An 11,201-nucleotide genomic window follows, 5' to 3' on the forward strand; every position below is an offset into this window, starting at 1 on the left:
CCTTGGCAACTTGGGTTATGTTGGTACCTGTACGCTTCACTTATCCGGTGTGCCCTGAGAACGAGATATGTGCAGCTCCTATCGGGATTTGTCGGCGCATCGGGCGGCTTTGCTGGTCTTGTTTTACCATTGTTGAAATGTCTTGTAAACCAGGATTCCGAGACTGATCAGGTCTTCCTGGGAGAAGGTATATCCTTCGTTGATCGCGAGAGCTTATCATGGGCTAAGTTGGGACACCCCTGCAGGGTATAAACTTTCGAAAGCCGTGCCCGCGGTTATGTGGCAGATGGGAATTTGTTAATGTCCGGTTGTAGATAACTTGACACCAGATCCGAATTAAAACACATCAACCGCGTGTGTAGCCGTGATGGTCTCTTCTCGGCGGAGTCCAGGAAGTGAACACGGTTTTTGGGTTATGTTTAACGTAAGTAGGAGTTCAGGATCACCTCTTGATCATTGCTAGCTTCACGACTGTTCCTTTGCTTCTCTTCCCGCTCTTATTTGCGTATGTTAGCCACCATATATGCTTAGTCACTGCTGCAACCTCACCACTTTACCCCTTCCTTCCCCATTAAGCTTTGCTAGTCTTGTTACCCATGGTAATGGGATTGCTGAGTCCTCGTGGATCACATATTACTACAACAACAGTTGCAGGTACAGGTTATGCGATGATCATGATGCGAGGGCGATGTTTGCTTGTTTTGGAGTTCCTCTTCTACTTCTTCTTCGATCAGGGGATAGGTTCCAGGTCGGCAGCCTGGGCTAGCAGGGTTGATGTCGTTTGAGTTTCTATTTGTGTTTCATCCGTAGTCGGATGGTGCTCTTATGTAAGATGATGTTGTATTCGTGTGGCATTGTATGCCTTTTGTATGTATCCCCATCTATTATGTAATGTTGATGTAATGATATCCACCTTGCAAAAGCGTATCAATATGCGGTTCTATCCTTGGTGGGACCTTCGAGTCTCTTTAGGATAGTATCGCATATTGGGTGTGACAAGTTGGTATCAGAGCCTCGACCGACCATAGGAGCCCCCTTGATTGTTGGCCATTGTTGAGTCTAGAAGAAAACTATTTTGAGTCTTAGGATTATATATGTCGGAGAGTAGGATTCTTTTTACTCCTCAGCCCCTTCGTCGCTCTGGTGAGGACTCTTGACGTAGATGTTTTGTCTTTCCTCTCCTCAATTTTTCACAAACTTTTTTTAGGATCACACGGGTATCTTGGGATCGTTCCAATAGTCTTGTGACGAGGACATTGTTCTTGGTGCCTCCTGACATTTAGGGGTTGTGGCAGTGTCCTGGGGAGTTGAGCTCCGAGGTGTTGTCGTCACAATTTTATCGTTGCAGTTCTGGAATACCTGAGTTTTGCCGACATCGAAAATCTCTTTTATGCAGTTGTTGGTGAGATAACCTCGACGTCACCTAGTACTGGGGAGTTCAGGAGTATTGGCATAGCTCGTATAACGGATGCTTTTCGAAGGTTGAGGTACATGATTTCCGGAGTTTTCTTGGTTATGTGTTGACGGATGGATACAACTGGATGTAGGGATTTTAGTTTGGGTGAGATATATTGCTTCCCCTGTATCCCCAACACCAGATTGCACAACCATAAAGTTTCGGGAGTTTATAGGTGGGAATTCAATTAGCTCCTAGAATATCTTTCTGACAGATGCATGATATGGGATTGGGTAAATCTCTATCATATGTTTGTTTCCGGCTTATTCTGCAAGTCAAATCCTTTGTTTTGTTTTATTTGTGGTATTCGAGTTGCTTCGAAGCCAAATGTTGAATCCATACCTTTCCTAAACGGTGTTCTCACATTGCTATGTGAATACTAATCCTTCTTGACCATCGAGGTCGTCATGTTAATTCTTTTCCAACCGGCGTGCTTCTCTTCAAGTGGATCTGATCATTTCAACATTCGCGAGATCAATTCTAAGTTTTCTCAACGGTATCCATTCCATCTCCCTAAGTTGCCTTTGTTTTCCTACACTCCCACCCTTTTCTTCAAGGACTCAGATATCTTAATCAAGTATCCATCTTATGGATGTGAAGTTTCTCCATTCTTTTCCCGTCAATGTTCTTATCCGGTGATTCTCACGAAGATACTAACGGAGCTTTGAGTTCATCATTCTTCATTATTTTTCTTCTCCGGTGGACTCAATTCAAGTTTTTTGGATTGATCATATTCTTTTCCTTGGATCAAGTGTTTCCCCTGTTCGTTCGCCTCTCGCCAGTTTATCCTTCCGGACTGCTTAAGATATCTCATAAGATTCGTGTTTTCCATTCTTAATCCGTTCAAGCTATTTGGAGATTATTATCCCATTCAAGTCATTTAATTCAACCGGTGCAATCCCCCCTTTTAATCAATCATTCAACGATGTTTCCTTTTGAGTGGGCCCTAACCCACAGGTCTTTTCCCAGGATCTTACCTGACTCTTCTAATTATTCCGGAGTCATTCCTAATTCTTTTCGAGTTTGACATAAGAATGAATTTCATCAGTCAGTTGCCATCTTCAAGATCGATTTCAATTCTTTTCATTGCTGATTCAACCTTTTCTCTTCTCATTCTCCCGGAGTATCTCAACAATTCATGGTGGTGTTTCTCGTTGTCATTCTAGAATTTTGAAGACCGAAGAAGAGTTCCTCTTAAATCCTTACCCGTTCTTCCAAAGATGCGTAGTTCAAGCTTGATGCCATCCTCTCATAATTGTTTTTGATTGTGAGAATTCTTTTTCACCCATCCTAAGCATTTCATGAGTTGTTTCCATTTCTTTCCTCCGAAAGCCATCATGTCATAATTCTTCATTCGCAGCGTGTAGCTATTGTTCTACAAATCTTACCGGTGAATCATTCAAATATTCTCTAATCAGTTCATGTTCTCTTTGTTCTCATGTATGTAAATCCCTTCAAGTATCTTCATTCATTTTCAAATTCTTTCCGGTGAATTGTGCCATTGCTACTCTCTTTTGCAATTTTTATGGTGGTTCGTTCAAGATTTCACTTCCTTTGTTATCAAATCAATTCATTCGTTCTTTTTAATCCCACCAGTGGTTCCATCAATACCTTCTCAAATTTGCGCTATATCTCTCTTAATCCTTTCTACGGGAATAAGTAGTATGCCAAATCCATTGCTTGTCATCAATTTAATTTGATGAAGGATAAGCATATAATAAATCTTATTCTTATTTCCTCGAGGTGATTCAATTCTTTTCTTCTGGAGATTGTTCATGATGAAGTAATTCACGGTTCTAGTGTTTCATCTTTTCCTTTTTCGGAGTTCCAAGTTTTCTCGGTTACATCATCGCGAAGCTCCATCTAAATCATTGCAAGGCTTCACCTTGTGTTTTCAACTTCTTTTTCTTTTCATCATCCTTTTATTACCGGAGTTCTTCATGGAGGCTCTACATGATGGTTCATCAAGGATTCTTTTCATTCTTCAATTGTTCTTCAAGATTTCTCTTGAAGTTATGATCCGCCAAGCTATACTCAAAATGAAACATGGTGCCCAACACATGTTTTTTCTGAGGAGTTCAAGTATTCTTCTTCTTGCATTTCGAAGTGCAATTCTTTCTACCTTATCTTTTGAGATGGTGATATGTCATTCTTGATAACTTCCATTCATGTTTCGTGATTCACATGTTGTCAAGAATGAGGTATTTTAAAGCCATCAATCTCTTCGTTGGAGTTATCTTGGTAAAGATTTCACCTAAAGCCTTCCCTAAGGAATGTTGCTATTATGGTGTTTATCAATGATCCAAGTTATCTCTCTATCATCTTGGTGGAAGAAGTTGTTCATCTCTTCGGTGCTCTCAATCAAATCAATGGTTTCCATTTGTGGCCGGTTGTCACCTCATAGTCTTGAGAAGTTTTCCATAAGCCCACTACAAGATTATTTGTTTTGTTGTTGGTTTTCCAACAACTCCGTTATAACCTTCTTGGAAGGATGCTTTTCAAGTTCATTTGTGGCACAAGATGTCATTTTCTTCTCCATTCTGTTATTCCAATGATCTATCTTCTATTCTTTCTTCCGAAGGCATTGTGATGTTGCTCTTTTCATTCATCATCTCGAATTGTGAGCATCGTGTTCTTTTCATGCTTATCCATTTAACCGGAGTGTCGTGTCCTCTTTTCAAGTTCTTTTCATCTTATCAAGTCTTGCATCTCTTTTTAACCGGAGTGTTGTCCGAATTTGTTCTTCCTTGTTCCTTGTTTATCTCGTTTCAACCAGAGTGGTTTCAATTCATTCCTGTCCATTGTGCTCGTCATTCATAGCTTTGCAACCTCCAAGGTTCACATGGTGTTCCTTGGTTCTCTTTTCTACTGGAGTGCTCTCAATTGTGTTCAACTCTGTTGTGTTCTTTCTTTCAACTTTTCAAACTTTCAAGGTTCGTGGTTTCACTCGTTCGTCAAAGAAGCAACTTAGTTTACCTCTTATCTTCCTCTTCCTTTTCCCTCCGGTGCCATCCTAGATCTCGGGACGAGATCCTCTTTTAGTGGTGGAGTGTTGTAACGCCCCGGATACAACTTTCCATATTCGTAACTCCAACTCTTGCCTTTTCCGGAGATGTGATATGATATTTCCTTCGTGGTTGGGTTTTGTATTTTGTTTTACATTGTGTTCATCTCACGCATTTCATCATCGCATCATCCGCATTGCATCCGCATGTTTTCATAAAACCTCGTAGCCGTTCATAGTTACTGCTTCTCCCTTTGTCTTCGTTAACCTGTTGTCAGACCGCTTGTCCTTGTTGACCTTCTCTCAGACCAGTTGGACCCCCTCTCTTCTCTCTTTCTCCGAGACCAACAAAACCCCCTTGTCCCCGTGGCCTTTCGTCAGACCCCATTATCTTTAATTTCCCCTCCCGTCTAAATGCCCACCCTCTCTACACTTTGCTCAGACCCCCTCGCGTGCGTCCGTAAGCTGTCCCGAACCCGACCCAGGTTGTTGTTACCGATGGGTCCAGATGATCCCCTAACGTCTATAAAACATCTCCGTTTTCTTATTTGATCTCTCTTAACCTTTTTATCTCGACCGCCCGATGTAAATCGGAGGGTCCGATTACCCCTAACCAAAACCCTCTTACTATTTAAATCGTCCAACCCTAGCCCTAGCGTGTCCAATCTCCACCAAATCCCCACGCCGCCGCCACTCGCCCCCTTGGTTTCAGTGCCGGGCCAACCACCATCCATCTCCGATCCTCCTCCCTTAAACCCGCGGCCTCCGACCATCTCCCGTGTTTTTTGGCCACGAGCAGGAGCCCCTGCCTCTGCTTCGTCTCGACCGCAAGCCACCGGAGTACCAGGGTCCCCCGTGCCCTTCCTCTCCAACCTCCCTTCGTCCAGGAGCCGAGCTCCTCGATGCATCCCCGCGGGCGTGCACCTCCGACCTTGAGCGCCTCTTCGCCATCGCCTGCACCTCCATGGCCTCGCTACCGCGCCGTTCCAGAGACCCAGCCGCTCCGGCGACCTCGACAACCAGCAGGACCAGCCCCGTCGCCCCTCTCCTTCCTTCCTCCATTTCTTCTCTCTCGCTCCCTCTGATGGTGTCGCGACGCCGCCGTTTTGCAGGAATCCTGCCGCCCATGGAGCTCCTGGAGGTTCCCGTCGCCTCCGCCTCGTTCCAGGGAGGGAAGCCCTCACGCCCGCTCCTCCCGTCTGCCCGAGCGCTGCTGCCTCGCGACCCCGCATCCCTCGCTACCGGTCTCTGCTTCCCCTGCATCCTCTACTTCGAGCAGGAGGCAAGCACCATGCCAAGGCCGCCAAGAGGATCCCGACGCCGCCGGCTTGCCTCTGCTCCACCTCCCCCGCCTTCGGTCGCCATGTCCGGTGAGTGTAGACGCAGGTGAAGCCCCGCAGGTCACCATGCCCTGCCATCTCCCTGCGGTCCCTCTTCTTCCCTTGTTTCTCTGAATTTCTCTGTCTTTTTCTTCAGACAACAGCAGCTTCCATGGCCTTGTAGCTCGTCGCCGGCCTCCACAAGTCAAGCGCCACCGGATCTGGAGGATTCGGGCCTCCCTCGCTTTCCCGTGCCCCTCCCCTGCCTCCCTGCTTTGCCGGAGTCCCGCGCGAGTCAGCATCGCAAGCTCCAGCACCGTTGCTCCTCTGTTTTCTGTCGAACAGAGGGCGACGTGCCTGTATCCTCCCCGCCTCGCACGTCTGGGCCCAGTCAGCGCCTCCCTTCGCCTGTTGACCGCGGCCCAGCTCCCACCTCCACTGACCTGGGCCGAGCCCATCTAGGTGAGCAGCCCAGCCGCCCAGTGCACTATTTAGATGCGGCCCGTGTCATTTTTTTCCCTGCCTGCGATCTTATCAATTATGCAGAGACTGCATATTTACAGATTACCCCTCCATGTTCATCCATTAATAACTCTTGAACCGTGCATCGGATTAAAATGGTTTATATATGTAAAATGCTTAGAATTTCATCTAGTTTCATAATATCCAACTTTCATCCATGTTTAAAATGCTTAAAATGCTGTTTGTTTAAATTTGTTTAAATGCCATGTTAAAATGATTTATTTCATAACTAAATAATCGTAGCTCGGTTTTAAATAAACTTTATATGTAAATGGGGTAGAAAAATGCCTAGTTTTACATGTTGCACTTTATTTTGCTGTTTAACAACATTAAAATTGTGTTTAGGGCAGAACAGTACCAAATCGAAATATGCATATGGGGATTTTCCAGAATTGTTGTTCGTTGTTCCGGCCTTATTTAAACTTGCCTAAATAGTTAGTTTACTTTTGTTACACCTATTGCCATGTTTAACAACATTTAATATTGCTTGGTAGCTTAAACGAGATTAAACTAAATATGTCAATGTGGTGTTTTGTCAATATGCAACCCGTTGCATATTGAGCTCCACTTAACTTGTAGTATTGTTTGTTGCACTTTGCCATGCCATGCCTCATTAAACCGGACATGCATCATACTTGCTTGTGCATCATGCCATGTTTATGCTTGTGCGTTTGATATGTTGTTTGTTTCTTTCCGGTGTTGCTTCTTAGTTCCGGTAATGTTGCGATTGTGAGGATTTGTCCGACTACTCACGTTCGTCTTCTTCATGGACTCGTTCTTCTTCCTAGCGGGATTTCAGGCAAGATGACCGTCACCTTGGATCTCATTACTATCATTGCTATGCTAGTTGCTTCATTCTATTGCTATGTTGCACTTCCTATCACTTGCTCCTCAAGCCTCCGAAATTGCCATGTCAGCCTCTAACCTTTTCACCCTTCCTAGAAAACCGTTGCTTGGCTATGTTACCGCTTTGCTCAGCCCCTCTTATAGCGTTGTTAGTTGCAAGTGAAGTTCAAGATTGCTCCATGGTGGACAGGATTATGTTGGGATATCACAATATCTCTTATTTAATTAATGCATCTATATACTTGGTAAAGGGTGGAAGACTCGGCCTTATGCCTGGTGTTTTGTTCCACTCTTGACGCCCTAGTTTCTGTCATACTGGTGTTATGTTCCCGGATTTTGCGTTCCTTACGCGGTTGGGTGATTTATGGGACCCCCTAGACAGTTTGCTTTGCATAAAACTCCTCCAACAAGGCCCAACCTTGGTTTTACCATTTGCCTCACCTAGCCCTTTTTCCCTTGGGTTTCCGGAGCCCGAGGGTCATCTTTATTTACCCCCCCCCCCCGGGAAAGTGCTCCTCTGAGTGTTGGTCCAAACTAGAGCACCGTGCGGGACCGTCCCTTGGCAACTTGGGTTATGTTGGTACCCGTACGCTTCACTTATCCGGTGTGCCCTGAGAACGAGATATGTGCAGCTCCTATCGGGATTTGTCGGCGCATCGGGCGGCATTGCTGGTCTTGTTTTACCATTGTCGAAATGTCTTGTAAACCAGGATTCCGAGACTGATCAGGTCTTCCTGGGAGAAGGTATATCCTTCGTTGATCGCGAGAGCTTATCATGGGCTAAGTTGGGACACCCCTGCAGGGTATAAACTTTCGAAAGCCATGCCCGCGGTTATGTGGCAGATGGGAATTTGTTAATGTCCGGTTGTAGATAACTTGACACCAGATCCGAATTAAAACACATCAACCGCGTGTGTAGCCGTGATGGTCTCTTCTCGGTGGAGTCCAGGAAGTGAACACGGTTTTTGGGTTATGTTTAACGTAAGTAGGAGTTCAGGATCACCTCTTGATCATTGCTAGCTTCACGACTGTTCCTTTGCTTCTCTTCCCGCTCTTATTTGCGTATGTTAGCCACCATATATGCTTAGTCGCTGCTGCAACCTCACCACTTTACCCCTTCCTTCCCCATTAAGCTTTGCTAGTCTTGTTACCCATGGTAATGGGATTGCTGAGTCCTCGTGGCTCACAGATTACTACAACAACAGTTGCAGGTATAGGTTATGCGATGATCATGATGCGAGAGCGATGTTTGCTTGTTTTGGAGTTCTTCTTCTGCTTCTTCCTTGATCAGGGGATAGGTTCTAGGTCGGTAGCCTGGGCTAGCAGGGTGGATGTCGTTTGAGTTTCTGTTTGTGTTTCATCCGTAGTCGGATGGTGCTCTTATGTAAGATGATGTTGTATTCGTGTGGCATTGTATGCCTTTTGTATGTATCCCCATCTATTATGTAATGTTGATGTAATGATATCCACCTTGCAAAAGCGTATCAATATGCGGTTCTATCCTTGGTGGGACCTTCGAGTCTCTTTAGGATAGTATCGCATATTGGGTGTGACAATTGTGTAGAGACTTGGGATGTAGAGATTACTCAAGATGTGAGTAGGTTACAATCTAATGGAGTTTGATTCAACCAAGTACCTACACGGGTTATATAACATGCAAGATACAAATATATCCAAGACATAAGATTATCATAATAAGAGAAATATCAAGGATTAGTCATAAGCTCATGTCTTGCATGTATCCAATGGAGTTTCTACTCCTAGTTTGAAGCATCAATGATGTTCAATTCTCCTCTCAACCTGCAAAACACTTTCTCATCAAGAGGTTTAGTGAAAATATCTGCCAATTGCTTTTCGGTGCGAACATGCTTAAGATCAATGTCACCCTTAGCAACATGATCTTGAATGAAATGATGACGAACTTCAATATGCTTAGTTCGAGAATGTTGCACGGGATTATGTCCAATTTTGATAGTACTTTCATTGTCACAAAGCAATGGAACATGTTTCACATATATCCCATAATCTTTAAGAGTTTGGGTCATCCAAAGTAATTGAGCACAACATGAACCAGCGGAATGTACTCCGCTTTGGCAGTAGATAAGGATACTGAGTTTTGTTTCTTGGAGGACCAAGACACAAGAGATCTACCAAGAAATTGACAAGTACCCGAAGTGGACTTTCTATCAACCTTGTCTCTGGCATAGTCCAAGTCGGAGTAGCCAACAAGATCGAAAGAGGCCCTCTTAGGATACCAAATGCCAAAATTTGGTGTATGAATTAAGTATATCACTATCCTTTTCACAGCCTTAAGATGACATTCTTTAGGAGCAGCTTGATATCTTGCACACATGCACACACTTAGCATAATATCAGGATGTGAAGCACATAGGTATAACAATGAGCCAATCATAGAGCGATAAACCTTTTGATCAACCGGTTCACCATCTTTGGTCAAATCAAGATGTCCACTAGTAGGCATGGGTGTAGACATACCTTTGCATTCTTGCATATTGAACTTCTTGAATAAGTCCTTAGTGTACTTTGTTTGAGAGACAAAAGTACCTTCCTTAGTTTGCTTGATTTGCAACCCAAGAAAGAATTTGAGTTCACTCATCATTGACATCTCAAACTTCTCCGACATTAGCTTTCCAAACTTCTCACTAAAATGAGGGCTAGTTGATCCAAATATGATACCATCAACATAAATTTGGCATACAAATAATTCTCCATTAACCCTTTTAGTAAAAAGTGTGGAATCAATTTTCCCAATTTCAAATCCCTTTTGAAGAAGGAACTTAGTTAAGCATTTGTACCAAGCTCTAGGAGCTTGTTTAAGACCATAAAGAGCTTTGCGAAGTTTATAGACATGATTGGGTTGCTTAGGATTGATAAAGCCGGGAGGTTGCTTAACATAAACTTCCTCCTCTATTTCACCATTTAGAAAAGCACTTCTAATGTCCATTTGGTACAAGGTGATATCATGATGATTAGCATAGGCAAGTAAGATGCGAATGGACTCAAGTCTAGCAACGGGAGCATAAGTCTCACCATAATCCATACCTTCGACTTGTGTGTAGCCTTGGGCGACGAGACGTGCTTTGTTGCGAACTACTTGTCCATCTTCATCTTGCTTGTTGCGAAACACCCATTTGGTACCGATGATGTTGTGGTTGTTGTCGAGCTTCTCAACCAATGTCCAAACTTGGTTTCTCTCAAAGTTGTGTAGCTCTTCATGCATAGCATTTATCCAATCCGGATCTTCCAATGCTTCTTCGACCTTCATAGGTTCAATGCTAGAGATGAAAGAATAGTTTTCACAAAAGTTAGCTAGACGAGTTTTAGAGCGAGTGATTCTCCTGGTTTGAATATCATTGTAGATTTGCTCGACGGGATGGTCTTTAGCAATTCTTGCTCGAACTCGTGAAAGCTTTTGCTTGGGTCTTGGTTGAACATCTTCTTCATCTTGTTCTTCCTCTTCTTCTTGATCTTCTTCATTGTTGGCGTTGTCGTTCTCTTGTAGTGGTGGAGAAGGAGGTCATTGACGTTCATCTTGATGCACTTCCTCGTTTTCTTCATCTTGGTGTGTCCCACTTGTGGATGCTTCCATATCAACTCTTAGTTCACCTTGTCGTGAAGTAGAATCTTCCACCCGGACTAACGAGGTACTCTCCTTCACCTCCGTTGGACAAACCTTGCCAATAGACAAGTCTTGGATTGCTTCCGAAGGATCTTTGTCTCCTACATCAATTGGCAATTGCTCTACTTGCGAGCCGTTAGATTCATCAAACTTCACATCTGCCGTCTCTTCAACCTTTCGGGTGAAATTGTTGTAGACACGGTAAGTGTGAGAGTTTGAGCCATAACCTAGTAGGAAACCTTCATGGGACTTAGGAGCAAATTTAGAACGACGATGCTTATCGAGAATGTAGCACTTTGAGCTGAATACTCGAAAGTATCCAACTTGGGGTTTGTTACCGGTGAGGAGCTCATATGCCATCTTGCCGAGTAGCTTGTGAAGATACAAGCGATTTGTTGCATGACAAGCTGTCTC

Source organism: Triticum aestivum, chromosome 6B (assembly GCF_018294505.1).
Source record: "Triticum aestivum cultivar Chinese Spring chromosome 6B, IWGSC CS RefSeq v2.1, whole genome shotgun sequence".
In the NCBI taxonomy this organism is placed as follows: Eukaryota; Viridiplantae; Streptophyta; class Magnoliopsida; order Poales; family Poaceae; genus Triticum; species Triticum aestivum.